Source organism: Eptesicus fuscus, chromosome 16 (assembly GCF_027574615.1).
Source record: "Eptesicus fuscus isolate TK198812 chromosome 16, DD_ASM_mEF_20220401, whole genome shotgun sequence".
NCBI classification, from domain to species: Eukaryota; Metazoa; Chordata; class Mammalia; order Chiroptera; family Vespertilionidae; genus Eptesicus; species Eptesicus fuscus.
This window is the reverse complement of record NC_072488.1, coordinates 6,606,816-6,618,712: the sequence shown is the minus strand read 5'-3', so window position 1 is coordinate 6,618,712 and position 11,897 is coordinate 6,606,816.

Sequence of the window (11,897 nt, the reverse complement as noted above, 5' to 3'; positions counted from 1 at the left end):
CTGTGCTCACGTGGCTTTCTGCCCTTCCGTGGGAATTGAGGACTGTCCTTAACTGAAGGTACACAGATTTCCTGGTTCACCCCCAAGGGACCCATCCTCTAAATGCAGCTTGGATTTTAACCCTACAATTCACATGGTGTTTCAGAGCTCATATTTAAAAAACAAACAAACAAAAAGAAAAAACCACAAAACTTACTTTTCAGATAACAAATGTTTATGACCAAAATACAAGAAGAAATCGAGTTTTAGAGTCTTTTATCATAAGTTGGTGCTAGGTCATGGGAGCCACTAGTCTGAGTGGCCAGGTATGGTGTCCCCTGTCCAGCCATCATGCCAAATTATCCCTGGGGAGCATTTACGGGGAAAGATCAGCTGTAAATCTTTAGAGATTTCAGTGTTTTAAATGCAAACAAAGTGAGAGACCAGTGAAGTGTCCTTGTGAACATGTTATATGATCGGACTGGATGTTTCTAGGATTTTAGGTAACAGAGGACTGAATTTCAGATACCCTGGTGGGTTTGAGTCTTGGAAGCAAACCTGGCTCCCTTTTCTCAATGCTGAGCCATGCTGGGGTCCAGGGTGCATAGGGAGGCAGAGGAGAGTTCTCAGAGGGCCACCGATAGACCTTCTACCTGTCTTTCCCAGCCTGTCTGCCTCCATCTCTCCAATTCTCATCCCCTTCCTCTCACAGAGTAATTTACTATTTAATGCATTCTCTGAGCTTTTGACTTCAACAATTTTGTCTTTATTTCTAACTAGAGGCTTGGTGCACAAAATTCGTGCACGGGGGGCGGGGGGGGGGCGGGGTGTCCCTCAGCCCAGCCTGCACCCTCTCCAATCTGGGACATCCCTCTCACAATCCAGGACTGCTGGCTCCCTTCCTGATTTCCCCTAACTGCTTCTGCCTGCCAGCCTGATCACCCCCTAACCACTCCCCTGCCAGCCTGATTGATGCCTAACTGCTCCCCTGCCAACCTGTTTGCCCCTAACTGCCCTCCCCTGCAGGCCTGGTCACCCCTAACTGCCCTCCCTGCAGGCCTGGTCCCCCCAACTGCTCTCCCCTGCAGGTCTGGGTCCCACCCAACTGCCCTTCCCTGCAGGCCCAGTCACCCCCAACTTCCCTCCTCTGCTGGCCTGGTCACCCCTAACTGCCCTCCCCTCCAGGCTTGATCACCCCCAACTGCCCTCCCTTGGAGGCCTGGTCTCTTCCAACTGCCCTCCCCTGCTGGCCATCTTGTGGTGGCCATCTTGTGTCCACATTGGGGCAGGATCTTTGACCACATGGGGGCAGCCATCTTGTGTGTTGGAGTGATGGTCAATCTGCATATTACTCTTTTATTAGATAGGATAGAGGCATGATGCATGGGTGGGGGTCGGCTGGTTTGCCCTGAAGGGTGTCCCAGATCAGGGTGGGGGTTCCCTTGGGGCATGGGGTGGCCTGGGCGAGGGGCCTGTGGTGGTTTGCAGGCTGGCCACGCCCCCCGGTGACCCAAGCGGAGGCCCTGGTATCTGGGATTTATTTACCTTCTACAATTGAAACTTTGTAGCCTGGAGCAGAGCCAAACCTTCTACTCACTCCATGGCAGCAGCCATTTCTGTTGGGATTTATTTATCTTCTATAATTGAAACTTTGTAGCCTTAAGCAGAGGCCAAGGCAGGCCAGGGCTGCAGAAGCTTGGCTTCCTCCATCGCCGGGGGCAACCCTAGCCTCCTGCTCTCTCCAGCTCTGTGGCTGCCACCATTTTTGTTGGGATATATTTATCTTCTATAATTGAAACTTTGTAGCCTGGAGTGGAGGCCTGGGCCAGCCAGGGTGTGTGGAAAGCTTGGCTTCCTCCATCACTGGGGAAACGCAAGCCTACCCTCCTGCTCTCTCTGTGGCCACAGCCATCTTGGTTGGGTTAATTTGTATATTCGCTCCTGATTGGCTGGTGGGAGTGGCTTTGTGGGTATAATGGAGTGATGGTTAATTTGCATATTACTCTTTTATTAGATAGGATGGTTAGCTGGTTTGGAAAATGACTTCCTATTACTAATTTTCTGCTCAATGAAGTGAGGCCTCCAGTTGCCTTTAACCCTGCGCAGTTAGAAGGATGACTGGTCTAGTGGTTTGCTTGTCCCAGACCAGGCTCAGTGAGTTAGCAGGTGATCACACACGCAGTGGCCTGCAGTGTTTCATGAACTTCAATCCCAGTTCTGATTAAACTTTGGTTTTCCAAGTAGAGGATACCTGTTTGTCTTAGTCTATCCTCCCGGCTATTTATGGGAGGGAGGTTGAAGGCAGGAAATGAGGTCTCCAGGAGTGACAAAAACAGGGAAGAGGTTTCTAAGACTCTGCTGGGGGAGCATCTACAGGTCCCGATCGGATCCCTGTGAAGGGGCCTTGCCTACCATACAGAAATCTGATTTTGTTCCTTCATGTATTATAGCTAACACGTGTTCTCAGCTGAACTCTCCTGTTTTATATCATCTCACTCAGACATCACTTCCACTCTTCAGCTGAGAGACGTTCTATTTACTTTTACCAAATCACGTGATGTGAGATAAATGTTCAAACCCTTATTTATGGGCATTTAAACATTGCGACACTGCTTTTACAAGGCAGTGGGCTGATTCCAAGATGGATAAGCTACAAAGCTACAGTTGGCCTTCATCCTGGCTGCACAGCGACAGAGACCTAAAGTTGGTTTTGCTCATAAAAAGGCAAACAATGACACACAGATCTGAAAACAAACAGAACCAGAGTGTACCCTGAAGGATGCTAGGAGGGTCCATTGGCCTGGTGTCACCCGGGTGGAACACTGACAACTGACATTGGGAGACCTAGTATAGCTTCATGTGTTCTAAGAGTTGTCAGACAATGGTACTGCCTAATCACGCCTGTCCATAGTAGCAACACATAAAACATGTGCTGATTTGTCAGATGTTTAGTATAAATCTAGTGCTAACCAGCTGCCCCTTGAACACTGAGGGCATCAGGGACACTGGCCCCCACATCCAGTTGAAAACGCATGTATAACTTTTGACTCTTCAAACAGTTAACTACTTTAGACTGGAAGCCTTACTGATAACATAAACAATCCATTCTATGTGTATTTTATATTGTAATGCATTTTAGATGTATTATATACTGTATTCTTATAACAAGACTAGAGGCCTGGTGCACAAAATTCATGGGTAGGGTCCCTAGGCCTGGCTGGTGATCAGAGCTGGCTGGGGCCTTCCTTCCCTGGCTGCCGGCTGCTGGCCCCAGGGCCTTCCTTTGTTCCGCGCTGCCCCCTGGTGGTCAGCACATGTCATAGTGAATGATCAAACTCCCAATCTCCTAGTCTAACTCCCAAGGGGACAATTTGCATATTAGCCTTTTATATATATAGACTAGGGACCCAGTGCACGAAATTCATGCACTGGGGGTGGGGGTCCCTCAGCCCAACCTGCCCCCTCTCACATACTGGGAGCCCTCAGGGGGTGTCCTACTGATGGCTTAGGCCTGCTCCCTGTGGGGAGCGGGCCTAAGCCGCAGTCTGGCCTCCCTTTGTGGGAGGCAACCAGGCTGATCAGGGGAAGTCACCAGCCCCATCACCCTGCTGCTACAGCCACTGCCAGTCACCACAGCCACCAAGGTGTTTTCATCAACACGAACTCCAGTCCCTTCACCAAGTAAAAAATGACAACTTTCTTTAGGCATTTTCAAGATGTGTCTTTCATAGGATATGCATTTCTTTATATATATATATTTTTTATCCTCACCTGAGGATATGTTTCCATTGACTTTTAGAGAATGTGGAAGAGAAAGAGAAAGACAGAGAGAAACATCAAAGTGAAAGGAACACTTTGATTGGTTACCTCCTGCATAAGCTCTGATCTGGGCCTCAGCCAGGGAGGAGCCTGCAACCTAGGTACATGCCCTTGATCAGAATCAACCCAGACCCTGCTGTCGGCAGGCCGAGGCTCTATCCACTGAGTCAAACTGGCTAGGGCAGGATATGACATTTCTTAGCCTTCCAGCAGCAGACCTTCGTTTTTTTCTCCAGAAATGTGGTGGAAAAACCCTAGATCACCTTTTTGAATTCTTATTACCCAAGTTACCAAGAATATTACCAGTGGCATACAGGAAGCTTAGCCAATGTGCAGTCAGAAAACGTGTTTCCTCTATAGTTCACACCAATTGTGGGCTGGGCCCTGCCCAGGCCTAAAGCCTCTGGCTGAAGCTTTAGGCCTGGGCAGGCCCCTCCAGCTCCCTCTGATCACCGGCTCAGCCCTTGCCCAGGCCTGCCCAGGCCTAAAGCCTGTAGGGCAGAAGCGGAGCCCCAGCTCCCTGCAATCTATCGCAGGGAGTCCGTTCCTGCCCAGGCCAAAAGTAGATCCCCAGCTCCCTGCGATCGATCACAGGGGGTCCACTCCTGCTCCCTGCAATCAATCGCAGGGGGTCTGCTCCTTCGGCCTTGAGCAGGAGCGGAGCCCCAGCTCCCTGCGATCAATCGCTGGGGGTCCGCTCCTGCACCAGGTCGAAGTGGAGCCCCCGCTCCCTGCAGTTGATCGCAGGGGGTTCACTTTCAGCCTTGTGCAGGAGCGGAGCCCCAGCTCCCTGCGATCGCAGGGGGTCCGCTCCTGCCCAGGCCTTACCTCACAGTGACCTGGGTGCCAGGATGTTCCTGGGACACAGGTGCTGGGCGCCTATGTATGCAAATTAACTGCCATCTTTTTGGGGTTAATTTGCATAGTCACTCTGATTGGCTATGGGAGTAGCAAAGGTTCAGTCAATTTACATGTTTGTCTATTATTAGGTAAAATAAGCTAAAGAAAGCAAAGTGCTAATAAGAAAATCATAAGGAAGAGAAATACCTTGATACTACTTATGGAAGAAAATCAGGCTATAAGTAGACATATTGTTCAAGGGTCAGCTGTACATGAATTATTAATCTAATGATCACAACCATTAGCACTTATGCCCAATTTATAGAAGAGGACACTAGAGCACAGAGAGATTGCACCACTTGCCCCAGATTACCCAACCAGAAAATGGCAAAGCTGGGACTAAAACCCCAACCTTCTGTCTCTAGGGACCCCACTGTGCTCTGCCTACTTCTCCCAGGATAGGTGCCCCCTGCTCCCCATAAATGCATTCAGCAAGCCAGGGGTCCCTGTTATTCAAGGCAGTTACTTCTATTGCCTCACAGACTTTTCAGGACACTTCTCATGTTGAGCTAAACCTGCCAGTTTCTACTTGAGTCCTCCTACCTCCAGAAACATCCAAAATATGGTTTTCTTTTTTCCTCTGAATAGCTTCTGGATACTTGAAGATACTAATTGTGCACCTGAATGTTACCTTGTGGTTAGTGGAAGCAATCCTCTCATAAGAGAAATACTGCAGCACTGGATACTTAAACAACCCTCCACTTCCCCAGCATCTAGTTGGCAGCACAAATCTAACATTGGCACAAAGTGCATTAGGGATGATGTCAAGGAAATAGTAAGATATGCTGATAAATATTTATATAGCTATCCACAGTGTCATTTATATTCTCCACAAATTAGAAATAACCTAAGTGTCAAAACAAGGCAATTAATAAAGTATAATTTAACCATGTGATATAATATGCACTCATTAAAATTAATGTTTTCAAGGGAACCCGTGTACACTGCTGGTAGGAATGTAAATTGGTACAGCCACTATAGAAAACAGTATGGAGGTTCATCAAAACATTAAGAGAGCTACCATATGACCCAGCAATCCCTCTTCTGGATATCTATCCAAAAAATGTGAAAACACTTATTTGAAAATATGTAAGTATCCCTATGTGCTTTACAGCATTATTCACAATAGCCAGGACATGAAAACAACTTAATTCTCCTTCAACCAATGATTAAAGAAGATGTGGAAAAGGTGAAGGGATTAAGAAAAAAACAAAAAGTTCAAAGACCAACAACAGTATGGTGATTAACCAGAGGGAAAGGGGGTTAAATGGTGAGTGAAGAAAGGAAACTTGACTTGGGGTGGTGAGCACACACTACAGTATACAGATGATGTACCAGTATTATAGAATTGTAGCCCTGAAACCTGTATAATTTTATTAACCAATGCCATCCCAATAAATTCAATAAAGAAAAAGAAGATGTGGTACATATATACAGTGGAATATTACTCAGCCATAAAAAGGATGAACTATTGCCAGTTGTGACAACATGGGTAGACCTTGAAAGTATCAAACGCTAAGTGAAATAAATCAGATGGAAAAGGACAAGAACTGTATGATTTTACCCATGTGTGGGATATAAAACAAAAAGCAACACATAACAAACAACACAAATAACCTCATAGACACGGATAACAGTTCAGAAGTTACCATATGGGAAGGGCGGGAGGATGAAGAGGTAAAGGGGGTAAAATATATGACGACAGAAGGAGACTACGTTTTGGGTGAAGCACTCAATGCAATGTCCAGATGATGAAGTATAAAGTTGTGCACCCGAAACCTATATGATGTTATTAGCCAGTGTCACCCCAATACATTTCATTTTAAAAAATCAATGCTTTCAAATAAAAACTAAAAATAAGTTCTCATAATAGTGTTCATTTTTAAAAGTGGGATATAAGACACTATTTAAGATATCACCCCAATTTTGAAGAAATTTAAAAAGAAAAAATTCACAAATACATGTACCCAGAAAAAGAACAGAAAGAACCACACCATTCTATGACTAATAAATAATATCTCTTCTTCTAAATAACCTGCACATTTTTCAAACTTTTCAAAATGGGCATTCATTACTTTTGAAATCAGAGAGACTATATGAACATTGTATGTATATGTATTCTGAAAAATAAAATATGTCCAAGTATCACCTCCAGCTGAAGTTGAATTTGAATATTGGGGAGACGGGCAAATGGCATTGAAACGGGGTGCTTCTACCATCCCTTTTGATGCCGATGTTCTGGGCCCCAGATCGCTTTGACCTCCCCGTTAAATCCAAAGCTGAGATAAACAACAAATATTTCCTGGGACCTAGTTACATTACAGATGATTCCTTTATCTGAGAAGCAGATTTAGCTGGGTAGTCTAAATTGTCATTGCTAAATTTGGCAGCCCTACATGCAGAAGATCCCTTCAGATTTCCTTTTTAGCATTTTTTTTTTAAATGTAAAAGCATCACCCTTCTTTTTAACTGTTCTCCCTAGAAGCACGGCCTTATTAAATTGCTCACCCAGAAGTCCTGTGCAGGATGCGTGTTTCTGTCGGAGTTGAATTCAGGAGCAGCCTCCTCCGCCTTCCTTGCCCCCATATCTCTTTCTCTGTCTCATTCCTTCCTTCTCTTTCCCCTCTCTCTCTCTTTCACCCCAATTTTTCAAAAATTGCCCTCCTTTAATTTATTTATTTTTTATAGCAAAGGTGGAAATTTATTGAAGAACAAGTACAGACTCCCATGTGGGGAGAGGGAAAGAATCTTATAGCACAGATTCTCACGTGGGGAGGGGGAAAGAGTCCCTCCCGCTCTCCTTTACTTTTTAATGAATTACCAAAAAAGAAAAGAAAGAAGAAATCTCCTCTGTCTTTTCTCCAATGTATCACTAGTACAGACAGTCATCACAACTGTCCCATTTCGGCTGCTGAGAAGTGCCTGGCCCCCTTAGCCTCTGGGCAGCAAGGCCCTTCCCTCCTGTGGACCCTCCCCCCCCCCCCCCCCCCCTCCCTGTTACCTAGGTCACTGTACCTGTGGCCCCCTGCTTTCTCTCCCTCTAGGAGCACAGACAATGCAGCTCCTAGCTCTTCTCCTCACGCTGCCCTGGGCTCCACAGGGCAGGGCTCGGGCCTATGCTCCCACCCACCTGTGCTGAGCCTCCTGCAGCCACGTGCCCGCCGCTCACCCACAGCTGCTGCTCACAGAGCCTCGCTTGCTTCTCAGCTGCGCTCTGTTTGCTCCGGGAGGAAGGGGAATGACAATATAGACATTTAGCAATGACAATGTAGACTACCTGGATGCTCAGACTTCTGTGGGGAGTTCTACCTCCCTAACCCCTCCCTTAGGAGCTGACCCAGGAGGAGGAATGGACAGGACCCGGTCACAGACCAATATCTGAACTGGTGACTTCCCCTAACTCACCTTTGCCGTCCCAGGTTGTGGGTTTCCAGGTTGTCTGAGGTTAGGTGGAGAGGAAGGGAGATCTCAATCCTTACAAACACACTTGCCTTCTAAACCTTCCTTTTACCCAGAACATCAAGATTATTGATCCGATTCTGACAAACTGTCCCTGAGGCAAATGACATGCAGATTCATAGTAGGGGAGGGGACAGGAAGGGAAAAATATGTTGGTGAATGTTTTATATCGTGATACCATACCATGCCGTAGAGGCAACATGAAACAAATCCAAATAGAAAAGCAGCCAGAACAAAATTAAATCTAATTCATGCTTCTCCCCCCCGCCCCCGCCACCCGGCACTCCCCACTTAGTGTATCCTCTGAAATTGCTGGTGGCCAGAGGGCAGAATAATGTAGAAAGGTACCTTCTCCCAATGTCAAGCTGATCACCATCTGATTTGGAACACATCTAAAGCCCGGAATAGCAATAAAGGACAAAGCAGCTCCAGCAAGAGGGTGTGTCCATAACGGTGAATTAGGCACAGAGAGATGGAACTATCCGGAGGCCGAAGGGGAGGGATCGGCAAATAATGCCCACTGATATCAGTTTGCAGCAAGGATGGAAAGAGCTGGGGCAACACCCGCTTTGGACACAGCCTGTCGGGGAGCTGGGGGTCAGTGTGGAGAAGATGGGGGTCTATTATAAAATGTTGCTGCCTTTTCTTTTCTCCACGTCACTCAAGTCTTCGTGCAACTGCTTGCTGTAAATGGGAAGATCCTTCTAGTTGGATTTAAATGGTGAAGAGCTGGTTTCATCGGCTGAGTAGCTCTGAATGCTTTCCTGGCTAAGCATTTTGGGGTAAGCTTATCGAGGCTGAAGTACTACAGGAGCATGAGACACAATCACTCATTTATTTATTTGATAACGAATTTGTTCGTCAAATACTATTTGAGCGTCTACAGTGTTCCCGGTCTATGCTAAGCAACGAAATGCAGGGAGATGAGTAAAAAGCAGCCGCTACCACCAGGATGTCACTATGAGGTAGGGTGAGCCCAGCATGTTTAGGAGATGAGCTGACTTTAGTGTGAGAGGACCTCAGGGGACTTGGCAGGAGCAAATGGAAATGAGCTGGAAAGTGGTCAGGGGCCAGAGGACAGGTCTCACTCGCTCATGATCTGGTCTTTGATGATGGAGGGTCATTGGCAGGTTTTTAGCAGCGAGAGTGACCAAGCACATCACATCAGAGAAAGATCATCCCTATGGTACTGCTGATTACAAGGAGGCCCAGGGGAAGCTGGGAGGCTGTTACATAAAGGAACTACCCGTATTTTCCGGCGTATAAGACGACTGTGCATATAAGATTTTCCTGGGTTAAAAAGTCGGCTGATACGCCAGAAAATATGGTACCTTTTCTGAAACAATCCCCACCCTTTGTTCCATCATTCCTGTTACAATTACCGTATTTTCTAGCATATAAGACGACTTTTTAACCCAGGAAAATCTTATACACCCAGTTGTCTTATACGCTGGAAAATACGGTAAACGAGTCAGAACTAAACCAGCGGTGGTGGGAATAGAGGGAAGGGCAGGTTCAAGAGGGTGTCTGGGTGTGGAACTGAGGAGCTTAGAGAATGTACAAAGGAAAGGGTGGGGGGTAAAGATGACGTTCAAGTTTATGGCCTGGATGGGGGAATAACAAAGCATCCAGGATAGAGAGGAGGTTTCCAGAGGATTAGAGAAAAGACATTCAGCTTAGACAGGCCAAATCTGAGATGCCTGTGGGACATCCAAAAGGAGATGCCTTCGAGCTGTCTGCTGCGCAGCTCTGAGGCTCAGGAGAGAAGTCTTGGCAATTTATATTTGGGAGTCACCGCCCTGCGCTGTGAATCAGCGCTACCCTGAATGCTGTTATTTCAGGGGCAGAAGAGAGTTACCAGCGAAAGAGATTGTAAAGAATCAGCCGACGTGTAGTGGAACCTGGGGCCTGAATACCAGGAGACAAAGAAAACAGCTTATCAAGAAGAAGAAGGAGAAGGAGGAGGAGGAGGAGGAGGAAGAGGAGGAGGAGGAGAAGGATGTGGCTAACTGTGCCAATTCATAGCAGATGCCGCCCTGGGCAGTGGCATTCAAGTCTGACTGCAAGGTGACTGCCGGCCACAGGAGGCAGCACTCTGTACATCTATCCCCTGCACACAGTAGGCTGTTTGTAAATATGAGTTGAAGATGGAGATGTTTAGCAGTGGAATCATGTGTCTGAGGAGGGCTACAAAGGGGCTCATTGGGCAGAAGTGGGCTACCAGCAGGCAGGGATTGTATAAAGGGGACTCCTTGCAATGGGTGGGAAGCCAGTACCAAGAGGGGCCTTCTAACGTTTGGAGGACAAATATTGAGCATGAGTAGTTTTTTCTTTCTTTCCTGCTTTCTTTCTCTTTCTTTCTTTCTTTCTTTCTTTCTTTCTTTCTTTCTTTCTTTCTTTCTTTCTTTCTCTCTCTCTCTCTCTCTCTCTCTCTCTCTCTCTCTCTCTCTTTCTTTCTTTCTTTCTTTCTTCTTTCTTTCTTTCTTTCTTCCTTCTTTCTTTCTTTCTTATTTCTTTACATTTTGAAGTGAAATGACTTTGGGCCAATAAATAGGGAGACCCCGGCCGCAGCTCCCTCCCCAGGTCCTGTGAGGTAATGCCTGTAGCCCTGGGGCATGTTTTCTCATCCATAAACTCAGCACATATCTGTCCCATCTGCTCCTCAGAGAACAAACGTGGGGTTTTGTGAGTGTTTGGGAACACGGAGAGAAAGAGGGGTAAAGGAGCAGCAGAGGCGGGGAGATGGAAGCCCGATTGCTACTATTTTACTAGGTCAACGTAAGCAAACTAGTTTCCACATGTATGAAGTGATGGCGAAGATAACTTCCATCTCGTTTCCTCCAGGCCCAGACGATCATTTTCTGCAGCGTCATCACCATCACCATCTGGGCCTGGAGCAGGGTATATCAGGTGTGGAAGGGGCTTTACAATACACGCTGACTTGCCCTGGTGGGTATGCTCAGTGGTTAGAGCATTGGCCTGGGCACAGAAGGGTCTCGAGTTCAATTCCCAGTCAATACCTGGGTTACGGGTTCTCTCCCTGCCCCAGTGGGGAAATGTGTGGGAGGCAACCAGTTGTTGTCTCTCTCTCACATCCATGTTTCTCTCTCTCTGTTTTCCCCTCGCCCCCTCCCTTCCACTCTCTGAAAAGCAATGGAAAAAATATCCTTGGGTGAGGATGAACAAAAAATGAAATAAAATTACACTCTGACTCAGTTGGTCCTCAGTGCAGTACAGTGAGGGGGGGTGCGGTCAGGGAGGGGTTTATTATTGCCTACAGTTTCCAAAGGACACAGGCCTGGGCTCCCAAACTGACCATGGGCGAGATCTGTTTCCCAAACCCATGCTCCTGCCCAGTGGGCGTGGCTCAGTGGTTGAGCGGCAACCTATGCAGGAGGAGGTCATAGTTTGATTAGCAGTCAGGGCACATGCCCTGGTTGCAGGCTCAACCCCCAGTGTGGAGTGCGCAGGAGGCAGCCAATCCATGATTCTCTCTCATCATTGATGTCTCTCTCCCTCTCCCTCTCCGTTCCTCTCTGAAATCAATAAAGATATGTTTAAAAAAAAACACACAAATAAAACCACGCATGCCCTTTCTACCTCCCTACAGCCCTGCGTGCTTCTGCTGGACTGTCATTTGGAAGCAGAAACCCTCCCTGCTAAGGAAGCGGGGAGAGCCTGCCTGCAGGAGGCCGAGGTAGAGTCTGGTCTCAAACCTCTCTTTGCTGTGCAAACCAGGG